Source organism: Passer domesticus, unplaced genomic scaffold (genome assembly GCF_036417665.1).
Source record: "Passer domesticus isolate bPasDom1 unplaced genomic scaffold, bPasDom1.hap1 HAP1_SCAFFOLD_37, whole genome shotgun sequence".
NCBI lineage: Eukaryota > Metazoa > Chordata > Aves > Passeriformes > Passeridae > Passer > Passer domesticus.
In genome coordinates this window covers 1,618,217-1,630,328 of record NW_026990149.1, presented here as the reverse complement: position 1 = coordinate 1,630,328, position 12,112 = coordinate 1,618,217, and the positions used below count along the sequence as shown (strand labels likewise).

The 12,112-nt window shown below is 56.5% G+C and overlaps 1 pseudogene; it reads left to right on the top strand.

Moving 5' to 3' along the window:
- LOC135292522 (zinc finger protein 883-like) overlaps window positions 1-9,946 on the top strand; it is a 45,336-nt pseudogene extending 35,390 nt beyond the window's left edge.
- Window positions 9,947-12,112: the final 2,166 nt, after the last annotated feature.

Below are 12,112 nucleotides of genomic sequence, written 5' to 3'. Positions count from 1 at the left end.
TCTCAAATTATTTTTTAAAATTTAATTGTACTGCTTTTATTTGGATATTGGTTTTTGGATTGTTTGGGTTAGATGATTTGAAAAATGGGATTTTTATAGCAAATTAATCAGCTGAGAAGGCGGCACTCTGCAAACAGAACTGACTGAAAATGAATGGGACAGAAATCAGTAACTCTGAAAGTTTTATTTGCTGTCAAATACATCCCACCCAGCCAGCCCCACACAATCCCCATCCCACCACTCCCAATTGGGATCCCACTGTTCCCAATCCCCTTCCAACCCCATCTCACCCTGCTGCCTGTGGAATTGAGTGAGTTCGGCCCAGGACTGAGTTTTTTGAGGAGGGAACAAGCAATTTGAGGAGGGATTGAGCCTTTATGGGTTAAAATTCAGTTATTTTCAGTGGGATTTGAGTGGTTTTGAGGTGACAGATCCATCCCTCATGCCTTCTGGAGGGCAAAGAGAGGAAGAACAGAAAAAAATTAAAGCCAAAGGAAGAAGGAGAATCAGGGAGGTGTGTTCCCATCATGGATCACAGGGAATGTGGGTCACCAGGGCTGTGCCCAGCGTGGCTCCTGCAGTGGGGGATGGAGCTGGAGCAGCGCACGAAGCTCTTCCCGCACTCGGGGCACTCGCAGGGCTTCCCTCACCGGTGCCTCCGTTGGTGTTGGGTCAAGTTAGAGCTGCTGGAGAAGCTCTTCCCACACTGGGGACACTCGTAGGGCCTCTCCCCAGTGTGGATGCGCCGGTGGGTGACGAGGGTGGAGTTGTGCCTGAATCCCTTCCTGCAGTCGGGGCAGCAGAAGGGCCTCTCCTCTGTGTGAATCCGATAGTGCTGGAGGAGATGGGAGCGGGTCTGAAACCCCTTCCCACACTTGGAACACTTGTAGGGCCTCCCCACAGAGTGGATCTTTTGGTGGACAATCAGGTGGGATTGCCGGCTGAAGCTTTTTCCACACTCCCCACACACGTAGGGCCGTTCCCCAGTGTGGGTCCTCTGGTGCTGGACCAGGGTGGAGCTCTGCCTGAAGCTCTTCCCACATTCCTCACACTCATGGGGCCTCTCCCCAGTGTGGATGAGCTGGTGTCTGACAAGATGGGGGTTTCGCCTGAAGCCCTGCCCGCAGTCGGGGCAGCGGAAGGGCCTCTCCTCTGTGTGCGTGCGCTGGTGCACGAGGAGATGGGAGCTGCCCTGAAACCTCTTCCTGCACTGATCACACTCGTAGGGCCGTTCCCCAGTGTGGGTCCTCTGGTGCACAATCAGTTCGGAGTTCCACCTGAAGCTCTTCCCACACTCCTCGCACTTGTGGGCCTTCTCCCCATCAGGAACCTCCTCATGGACCACCAGCTCCGACCTCTGGCTCCATCTCCGGCCGCCTTCCCGGCCCAGGCTGGCTCTTTCCCCCTCAGATCCCCGCCATCTGCGTTTGCAGCCCCTCCTCGTGTGGCATCTCCAGGGCTTTTCCTCCCCGTTGGGTTCCTGCGCCTTGGAGCCGCTCAAAATGGCCTCTGCCACGAGGTTCTGCTGTGCTGGGCTGGGAGGTGGAGCAGGAGAGAGAGGCAAAGGGGCACTGACTTCCTCCTCACCTGACTCCATGTCCAGGGACATCTTCCTCTCTCTCACTGCCTCACAAGAAGTGAGAATGGGAAATCCTGATGTGGGGAAAACAAGGGATGGGCACCTTCAGTTTAAAGGTCTTTCTGCCCAAGTCCATCTCTACAAGTCACCAGCGACCTAGGCTGCAGAAAACCTCCCAAACACCAAGATTCAGGGCTGAAAAACCCTCCCCAGGAGTTCCCCACCCCTGCTCCCTCCCCTCTGCTCTTTGGGAGTTCCCTCTGTTCCAGCTGCTGGGGTCATGCTTGCATTGGGGCCCCCCTTCTCCTCGGTGCCTGCCCTCCCCAGCCTGCTGGCAGTCCCAGCAATCCCAAAACCTGCCCCCTCTTTGCTCTGCCCATTCAGGGATGCCGGGCCTTCTCGGGCTGCCTTTTGGGCTCCCTTCTCCCCTCATTCTCTGCTCTGGGCTGCAGGGGCTCCAAGGAGTCCCCCCTGCCCCTCTCCAGCCTCTGCAGGCTCCCGCCAATGGCGGCGCTCCCCCCTCTCTGGGCTCCCCACTTTGGGCTCCTGGGGGACACAGGGCTCTGCTCCTCCAGGCTGCCTCTGCCGCCAGCCGCCACCGCCACCCCCCGATGTCCCCCCGAGGGGCCTTTTCCGCTCAGCCTTGCACTTCTTCATTCTCCAAACATCCCCCCAAAAAAATCCCAGCCCAGAGATCCCCCGGGATATCTGGGCCGAGCTCCCCCTCCCCGCTCACCAGCGCCATGGGGCGATGATCCCACAGGTGGGGGCTGCGAATGCACGGAGGGCTCGACCGCGTGCTTCCTGCTGCTCAGCCTTGATCCGCCTCTGTCCCTCCTCTTCCTCTTCCTGCCCCTTCTCCTATTCCATCCCCCCGCCTCCTCCTAATCCTTCACCTCCCTAACCACACCTCCTTCTCCTTCTGTGGCTGCTCTCTCTCCACCTTCCCCCTCCTCTTCCATCTCCCCCCCCACCCTCCCGCCTCCTCCTCCTTCATCCCTCCCCTTCCCTCCCTCCTCCTCCTCCCCCAGCAGCAGCGACCCCCTCGCTGCCCCGTTCCCGGAGCCCTCGCAGCCCGCGGCAGGAGCGGGGCTGGAGCCGGCACAGCTCGGCACGGGCAGCGCGGGGCTCTCGGCTGCTCCCGGCCGCTGCGGAGAAGGGGGGAAGCCGGCCCGGGCAAAAGGAGAGGCAAACTGCGACAACTGGGGGCCCCACATCCAAACTGGGCCCTGCTGGGGAGCCTGCCTGGGCACTGCCAGCCCTTGGGGCTCCTCTCGGCACAGCCGGGAGGGGGGAACGCACAGAGGGCTGCGGGATCCCAGCGCTGGCAGCACTGCCAGGGACTGGGCTCTGCTGGCATCATACTGGGAGTGACTGGGACTCTACTGGGTTTGTTCTGGGATCATACTGGAATCATACTTGGACTGTACTGGCTTTGTACTGATATCATTCTGGGATCATACTGGGAGTGAGCAGGAGCCCGCAGAGGCAATTGAGACCATGGCAGGGGCAAATGGGATCTACTGGGAGTGACTGCCATTATGCTGGGGGTGACTGGGAGCAAGTGGGATCATGACAGGAGCAACTGGGAGTGGCTGGCTGTGTTCTGGGAGGGATTGGAAACAACTGGGCTTATACTGGGATCAACTGGGATCATGCTGGAGGTGACTGGGATCACCCTGGCAGTGAGTGCCACTGCACTGAGGCTGACTGGGAGTGCTTGGCAGCAAATGGGATCATACTGGGGAATAATGGGAGGGACTGGGAACCTGCTGGAGGGACCTGGGATACACTGGGAGATACTGGGAGTGACTGGAACAAAAGGGAGTGTGAAGGAGAGCCAATGGAACCATGTGGAGCACAACTGGTTCATACTGGCAGGGACTGGGAGCACACTGGGCTCATCTCTGGATCATACTGGGAGGGACTGGACTGATACTGGGAGAATCTGAGAGCGACTGGGAACACACCCTGCACATCATCCCCCATACTGGGCCTGACTGGGAGCAACTGGGATTATACTGGGACCACACTGGGAGGGCTGGCATGTGACTGGGATCCAACTGGAGCTTACTGGGATCATATTGGGGTTGAAAGGGAGTGACTGGGATCACACTTTGGCCTACTGGGAGCACCTGAGAGAAACTGGGATCATGCTGCAAGCAAACTGGAGGAACTGGGCAGGACTGGATGCATGCTGGAGGCACCTGGGATATTCTGGGCATGACTGGGGGATCACACTGGGAGAACTGACACCTTCCTGGGGCCACTGGCAGCGCATGGAAATGACTACAGACATGCTGGGAAATGTTGGGGGGTTTTGTCCATTTTGGGGGGGCTTTGGATTTTGGGGGTTTTATTGGCACTTTGGGGGGGGATGTTTTTCTGGGGATGTTTGGGGGTTTATTGAATTTTTTTTTAAGTTTTTTTGTAATTTGGGAGGTTTTACTGAGATTTTGTTGGGGTTTTTTTGGGATTCTCATAAATTCTGGGAGTTTTATTGGGATTTCTAGGAGATTTTGAGGCATTTCACTGGAATTGTGGGGATTTTAGTGGGATTCATTGGGGATTTGAGGTTTTTTTGAGAGTTTTGGTAGGCTTTTTGGGGTTTTGTGGGGTTTTTTGGTTGTTGTCATGATTTCTTTGGGTCTTCAGGTGAGATTTTGTGGGATTTTTATGGTTTTTGGGACATTTTTTGGGGGATTAGCAGGGTTTCATCGGGATTTTGGGCGTTATTGGGATTTCAAAAGACTTTGTAGGCTTTCATTGGGATTCTAGGGTGTTCTAATGGGATTTTGTGAGATTTATTTCGGATTTCATGAGTTTTATTGGGACTTTTAAGGAGATTTTGATGCCTCTCAGCCCTTCTGCAGACCCTGGCACAACCCCAAAGGCCCCAGACCCCCAAATCCCCCACAAATTCCGCTAAACATCCCAAATTCCTCAAGAAATTACAATAGGATCCTCCAAAACCCCAGAGAATCCCACAAAATCCCAGTGAAACTCACCAAAACTAAAAAAAAACTCCCCAAAATTTCACTAAACCCCCTGAAAAACCAACCCCCTCAAGCCCAATAAAATCCCCCAACATCCAAAACTCCCCAAATCCACAAAACCCCCCAAATCCCATAACCCCCCAAAACACAAGGTTTTGGCTTTGGTTTGGTTTCTCTCCAAGACCTCTATAATTCCCCCTGAACTTCCATCAAATACCCAATAAAGCCCTAAAAAAGCCCCAAGATAATCCCCAAAACACTCCCAAAATTGCATTAAAATTGCCCCAAATCCCAAAATTCCCCCCAAAAATGCCCCCCAGAACCCCCCAGACTCTCTGGGGCCGTCCTGGATCAGGGGCACCGGCCGGTGGAACAGGAGCCACCTCAGGGGCCCTCGGAGCTCTGTGGGGAGGGGGCACCATGGGAGACCCCCAGAAACGGGAGGGGGGGGTGGAACCCCTGTTGTGCCCCCTCGCCCCGAAACCCCCAGACCCCGGTTCAGGGGGGGCCTGGGACCCCCCGGGACCCCCAAATCTCCCCCGGGACCCCTCTGGGAGCCCCAAACCCCCCCAAGGTTGGCCCAGGATCACCCTGGACCCCCAAAACCTTCCCGGGACCCTCAGACCCCCCAGTTCCCCACAAAATTGACCCCAGACCCACCTGAGACCCCCTCAAATCCATCAGACTGCCCCAAATCCCCCCCAAACCCTGGGAAATCCCCTCACACTCCGCTAAAGCCCCCCAGATGCACCTCAGAAGCCCCCAGAGCTGCACAGCTCCTCTCACAATCCCCCAAAATCCCCTCAGACCCTCCCAATTCCCCTCAGATCCCCCTAAACCCACCTGAGAACGCTCCAGACCCTCTCAAGCTGCCCCCAAAGATCCCCAAAGCCCCTCAGACCCACCAAAGCCCCCTCAGACCCCCTCACTCCCCCCAAACCCACCGCACACCCCCCTATTTCCCGTCAATCTCCCCAAAATCCCCAATTTCTCCTCAGACCGCCCCAAACCCCCCCAGTTTCCCCTCAGCGCCTTCCTCAGCCGCGCTCGCCTCTGAATCTCCCGCCTCCGCCGCGTGCACGGGCTCCCCAGCCAATAGCGGCGCGCCCCGCCCCGAACCAGCCAATGAGGGCGCGGCTCCCCTCAGCAGCGCCCGCCTCCCCGCGCCGCTGCAGCCAATCAGAGGCGAGCCGCAGCGGCGGTGGCGGTGCCGGGCGCTGCAGAGAGCGGGGGCGGCGCTGGGAGCGGCCGGAGCGCTCCGGGAGCTGCTGAGGCGGCCGGGACAGGGCCGGGAGCGGCTGAGAGGGGATCGGGGGGGTCTGGGGAGGGTTCCGGGGGGGCTTTGGGGAGGGTTCCGGGGTGTGGGGCGGGGTCTGGGGAGGGGTCTTGGCTGGGGGATCGTGAGGTGTCAGGGAGGGTCTGGGGAGGGGTCCTGGGGCACTGTGGGGGGATCTGGGGGTGGGGAGGGGTTCTGAGAGGGGTCTCGAGGGGGGTCCTGGGGGTGCTGGGGGGACTTTGGGGTTCCAGGGTGGTCCTGGGCCAACCTTGGGGGCTTTTCAGGAGGATTTGGGGTTCCCGGAGGAGATTTGGGGATCCTGGGGGTTCCCAGCCCCCCTCCCGTTTCTGGGGGTCTCCCATGGTGCCCCCTCCCCACAGAGCTCCGAGGGCCCCTGAGGTGGCTCCTGTTCCACCGGCCGGTGCCCCTGATCCAGGACGGCCCCAGAGAGTCTGGGGGGATCTGGGGGCATTTTGGGGGGAATTTTGGGGTTTGGGGCATTTGGGGGCAATTTTAATGCAATTTTGGGAGTGTTTTGGGGATTATCTTGGGGCTTTTTAGGGCTTTATTGGGTATTTGATGGAAGTTCAGGGGGAATTATAGAGGTTTTGGAGAGAATTATTGTGTTTCAGGGGGGGTTATGGGATTTTGGGGGTTTTGTAGATTTGGGGAGTTTTGGATTTTGGGTGATTTTATTGGGGTTGAGGGGGTTGATTTTTGAGGGGGTTTAGTGAAATTTTGGGGAGGTTTTTGAGTTTTGGTGTGTTTCACGGGGATTTTGTGGGATTCTCTGGGGTTTTGGAGGATCCTGTTGTAATTTCTTGGAAATTTTGGGATTTTTAGTGGAATTTCTGGGGCATTTGGGCGTCTGGGGTCTTTGGGGTTGTCCCAGGGTTTGCGGAAGGGCTGAGAGGCATCAAAATCTCCTTAATCTCCTTTAAAGCTCCAAAAGTCCCAATAAAACTCATGGAATCCGAAATAAATCTCACAAAATCCCATTAGAACACCCTAGAACCCTAATAAAAGCCAACAAAGTCTTTTGAAATCCCAAGAACCCCCAAAATCCTGATGAAACCCCACAAATCCCCCCAAAAATGTCCCCTAAAAAATCTTGCAAAATCTCCCCAAAGACCCAAAGAAATCAGAGCAACACCCAAAAAACCTCACAAAACTCCCCTAAATCCCACCAAAACATCCAAAAAACCCCAAACTGCCAAAAAACCCAAATCCCAAATAAATCCCACTAAATGCCTCCACAATTCCAATAAACACCTCAAAATCTCCTAAAAATCCCAATAAAACCCCCAGAATTTATGAAAATCGCAAAAACTGCAAACAAAATACCAGTAAAACCTTCCAAAATACAAAAAAACCCCCAAAATTTTCAATAAATCCCCAATCCCCTCAAAAAAACACCTCTCCAAAAGCACCAATAAAACCCCCAAAATCCAAACACCCCCAAAATCCACAAAACCCCCCAACATTTCCCAGCATGTCTGCAGTCATTTCCAGGCGCCGCCAGTGGCCCCAGGAAGGTGTCAGTTCTCCCAGTGTGATCCCCCAGTCATGCCCAGAATATCCCAGCTGCCTCCAGCATGCATCCAGTCCTGCCCAGTTCCTCCAGTTTGCTTGCAGCATGATCCCAGTTTCTCTCAGGTGCTCCCAGTAGGCCAAAGTGTGATCCCAGTCACTCCCTTTCAACCCCAATATGATCCCAGCAAGCTCCAGCTGGATCCCAGTCACATGCCAGCCCTCCCAGTGTGCTCCCAGTATAATCCCAGTTGCTCCCAGTCAGGCCCAGTATGGGGGATGATGTGCAGGGTGTGTTCCCAGTCGCTCTCAGATTCTCCCAGTATCAGTCCAGTCCCTCCCAGTATGATCCAGAGATGAGCCCAGTGTGCTCCCAGTCCCTGCCAGTATGAACCAGTTGTGCTCCACATGGTTCCAGTTGCTCTCTTTCATCCTCCCTTTTGTTCCAGTCACTCCCAGTTCCTTCCAGTATGATCCCATTTGCTGCCAAGCACTCCCAGTCAGCCTCAGTGCAGTGGCACTCACTGCCAGGATGATCCCAGTCACCTCCAGCGTGATCCCAGTTGATCCCAGTATAAGCCCAGTTTGTTCCAGTGACCACCAGCATGTTCCCAGTCACTCCCAGTTCCTCCCAGTTGGGTTTTTTGGGGGGATGTTTGGAGAATGAAGAAGTGCAAGGCTGAGCGGAAAAGGCCCCTCGGGGGGACATCGGGGGGTGGCGGTGGCGGCTGGCGGCAGAGGCAGCCTGGAGGAGCAGAGCCCTGTGTCCCCCAGGAGCCCAAAGTGGGGAGCCCAGAGAGGGGGGAGCGCCGCCATGGGCGGGAGCCTGCAGAGGCTGGAGAGGGGCAGGGGGGACTCCTTGGAGCCCCTGCAGCCCAGAGCAGAGAATGAGGGGAGAAGGGAGCCCAAAAAGCCCCGGCAGCCCTGAATGGGGAGCGAAGAGGGGGCAGCTTTTGGGATTGCTGGGACTGCCAGCAGGCTGGGGAGGGCGGGCACCGAGGAGAAGGGGGACCCCCAATGCAAGCGTGACCCCAGCAGCTGGGACAGGGGAGTCCCGGAACACCAGAGGGGAGGGAGCAGGGACAGGGAACTCCTGGGGAGGGTTTTTCCGGGCTGACTCGTGGTGTTTGGGAGGTTTTTCTGGAGCCTAGGTCGCTGGTGACTTGTTGAGAGTGACTTGGGCAGAGGGACCTTCAAACTCAATGTGCTCATCCTTTGTTTTCCTCAAACCAGGATTTCCATTGCCAACCCCCATTGAGGCTGTGAGGAAAATGCCCCAGAACATGCAAGCAGGTGAGGAGGAAGTCAGTGCCCCTTTCCCCTCTCTCCTGCTCCATCTCCCAGCCCAGCAGGGCCCCGGCTGCAGGACAGCCTGGGGGCATCTCCTTGCCCTTGCCTGTGGCCCGGAGGCAAATGCCATCCTGTCCTTGTCCTTCCTCCCCCAGAGCAGGAGCTGAGGATGGAGAGCAGGGAGGACAAATCCCCGCGGCAGAACCTCGTGGCAGAGGCCGTTTTGAACGGCTCCACGGCGCAGGAACCCAACGGGGAGGAAAAGCCCCGGAGATGCCGCACGAGGAGGGGCTGCAAACGCAGCCCAGGTTGCTCTGAGGAGTAAAGATCCACCCTGTGCTAGGAAGGTGGACAGAGCTTCAGCCAGAGCTTGGAGCTGGTGGTCCATGAGGAGGTTCCTGATGGGGAGAAGCCTCACAGGTGCTTGGAGTGTGGGAAGAGCTTCTGGTGGATCACCAGCCTGATCGTGCACCAGAGGAGCCACACTGGGGAACGGCCCTACGAGTGTGGGGAGTGTGGGAAAGGCTTCAGGTGCAGCTCTGAGCTCATCACTCACTAACACATCCATACCGGGGAGAGGCCCTATGACTGTCCCGAGTGTCAGAAGAGGTTTCAGACCAGCTCCAGTCTCCTCCAGCATCAATGGATTCACACAGAGGAGTGGCCCTTCCGCTGCCCGGACTGCAGGAAGGGCTTCAACTGCAACTCAAACTTCGCCAGGCACCGGTGCATCCACAGCGGGGAGAGGCCCTACGAGTGTCCCCAGTGTGGGAAGAGCTTTACCCACAGCTCTAACTTGACCAAACACCAACAGAGTCACCAGTAAGGGAAGTCCTGCAAGTGCCCTGAGTGTGGGAAGAGCCTCGTGTGCTGCTCCAGCTTCATCCCCCATTGGAGAACCCGCATTGGGAAGAGACTTGCTGATCCATGTTCCCTGTGATCCATGGTGGGAAGACACTTGTCACTTTTCCTGCCCCTGCTAATGACCTGATGTGGGATTGAAGAACAAGAGGGTCTGGCCAGAGCCGTGTCATTACACTCACTCCCACCTCAGGTCATTGCCAGGGGCAGGAAAGGGACTCTCTCTCTCTCCCTGAGGAGAAAGGTGTCCTTTTTCCAGGCAGGAGGAAATACGTGGCCAGGAAGAGCCACTCAGTGGTGATGTTGTAGTTTTCCCTGTAAATAGTTTTTCTTATCCCTTCTGTTATCAATATTGCTTTTTTTCCTGTTTGTTCCTTATCTCATTGCTGTTCCCAGTAAATTGTTCTTATCCCAGCCTGGGATCTTTGCCTTTTTTTCTTTCCATGGGAGGCGGGAGGGCAGCGAGCAGCAGCACGGTTTTAGAGGGAGCAGGAAATTGGGGAATCCCATTCCTGAACCCTGGCCCATGGAAACCGAGCATCCCAGCTGGTCCCAGCCCTGCTGGCCATGGCAACAGCCTTGGGAGCGGGTCCCTGGCTGGGGCTGTGGGAACCTCTTCCCTCTGGTGCCCAGGGACAGGACTGGAGGGAACGGCTGCAGCTGAGTCGGGGCAGGCTCAGGCTGGATCTCAGGAAAAGGTTTTTCCCCAGAGGCTGCTGGGGCAGTGCCCAGGCTCCCCAGGGAAGGCTCCCAGCTCCAGGGCTCTCTGAGCTCCTGCAGCGTTTGGACAGCGCTGCCAGGCCCAGGCTGGCATTGTTGGGGTGTCCTGTGCAGGGCCAGCAGTTGGACTCCAGGATCCTGATGGGTCCCTCCCAGCTCAGCGAATTCTGTGGATCTGGGATCCCGTGACCCTGGGGATGGGGCTGCCAATGGTTGCCATGGCAACGGGCTCTGGCTGCAGGCCTGAGCTGGTGTCCATGGCACCCACCCCTGGCATGGGGTCTGCATGGAGCTGCCGAGGGACTGAGCATGGCAACAGGGGGCTGGGGATGGTTGCCATGGAAACTGACCATAGCAGCAGGGGGCTGGGGATGGTTGCCATGGAAACTGACCATAGCAACAGGGGGCTGGGGATGGTTGCTATGGAAACTGAGCACAGCAACAGGGGGCTGAGGATGGTTGCCTGCCAAGGATCACATTTGTCACAGGCACTCAGAAGGATTCCATGGGGACTTTCCAAGAGTCTCCAGGCTGTTCAAGAGCTGGAATGTCACAGGCAGAGACAGGGGCTCCATGGACACCTCCCAGGGGTTTCTGGGGATGGTAAAGGGCCGTGTGCTCAGAGGCAGTCACAGCCATTCCATGGTGACATCCCATGGCACCTGGGGCTGCAAAGGCACCGATCTGTCACAGGCACTGACGGGGGCTCCACGGTGACATCCCAGGAGTCCCCAGGCTGCCAAAGAGCCGGGATGTCCCAGACACTCCCAGGGGTTCCTGTCATGGGCACAGTGGCAGCTTCAGGCAAAAGCTTTATTTCTTTATTGGAGAAACTCCTGCAGATTCATGAGATGGAGAAATGACACCCAACAGCCACCATGGATCCTCAAACCCCTGCAGGGCCCCTAGACTTCCAAAATTTATTTTAGTACAGGAGAGTGGGAGTGGCTGGATCCAATCCCAGCCCCAGACTTTGTCAAAGGTGTAAAAGATTGGACAGGTAGAATTGAACCTTAATGCAATTTGTCCCACAGGATTATCGATGGAATTCTAGATAAATTTATATAAATACAGCTCTGATTGATTCTGATCATGATTTGACAGAATGGTTTGTTTACACCACAGATTAAATTTTTAAAAAGATAGTTATTTACTCCACAGTACAGGAGATATAACAATTATTAGAATATAGTGATCTAGGAAGCAATTTTGATGTCAACAGAGTCTTGCTGGAGTTGTTGGAGCCCCTGGCAGTTCCTCCTGCTCCAGCAGGAACTGCCTTTCCTGTGCCAGGAGCAGGGCAGGTACCACTGCAGGAAAAGCCCCAGGCCAGCCCCAGCACAGGGAAGGGCTCGGGCACAAGGGCAGAGTGCCGTGCTGGCAGCTGTGCCAGGCAGAGCCTGAGGCACCAAAGGCACCTTGGCAGCAGCAGCTGCTTGCAGGGCATGGCCAGAAGCCTCCCTTGGCAGCCCGGCCTGGTGGCCAGCACTGCAGAGCTGCTGCCTCAGGGCTCATTTCTGCCTGGGCTCTGAAAAGCCACTTCTGCTCCAGGAGCCTGCCTGGGAAGCCATTGGCCCCAGCACCCTGGGGACAAGATATTCACGACAAAACTCTTCATGCCAGCAGAGACAAGGCAGGGGCAGAGGAAAGGGCAGAGCCAGGCCCAGGGGACAGGGCTGCCATGGTGATGGCTGTGAGGTCACTGCCCTGCAGCAGCCTGGCTGCCCTCAGCAGACATTCTGGCCAGAAGCGTTGTGAGGGCACCCAGCACATCAGAGAACCCACACAACAGGAATTCTGTTCTTGGGGAGGGGAAAGGGTTTCGCTATGTCAGGCTGCACAAAACTCCTGCTCTTGGAC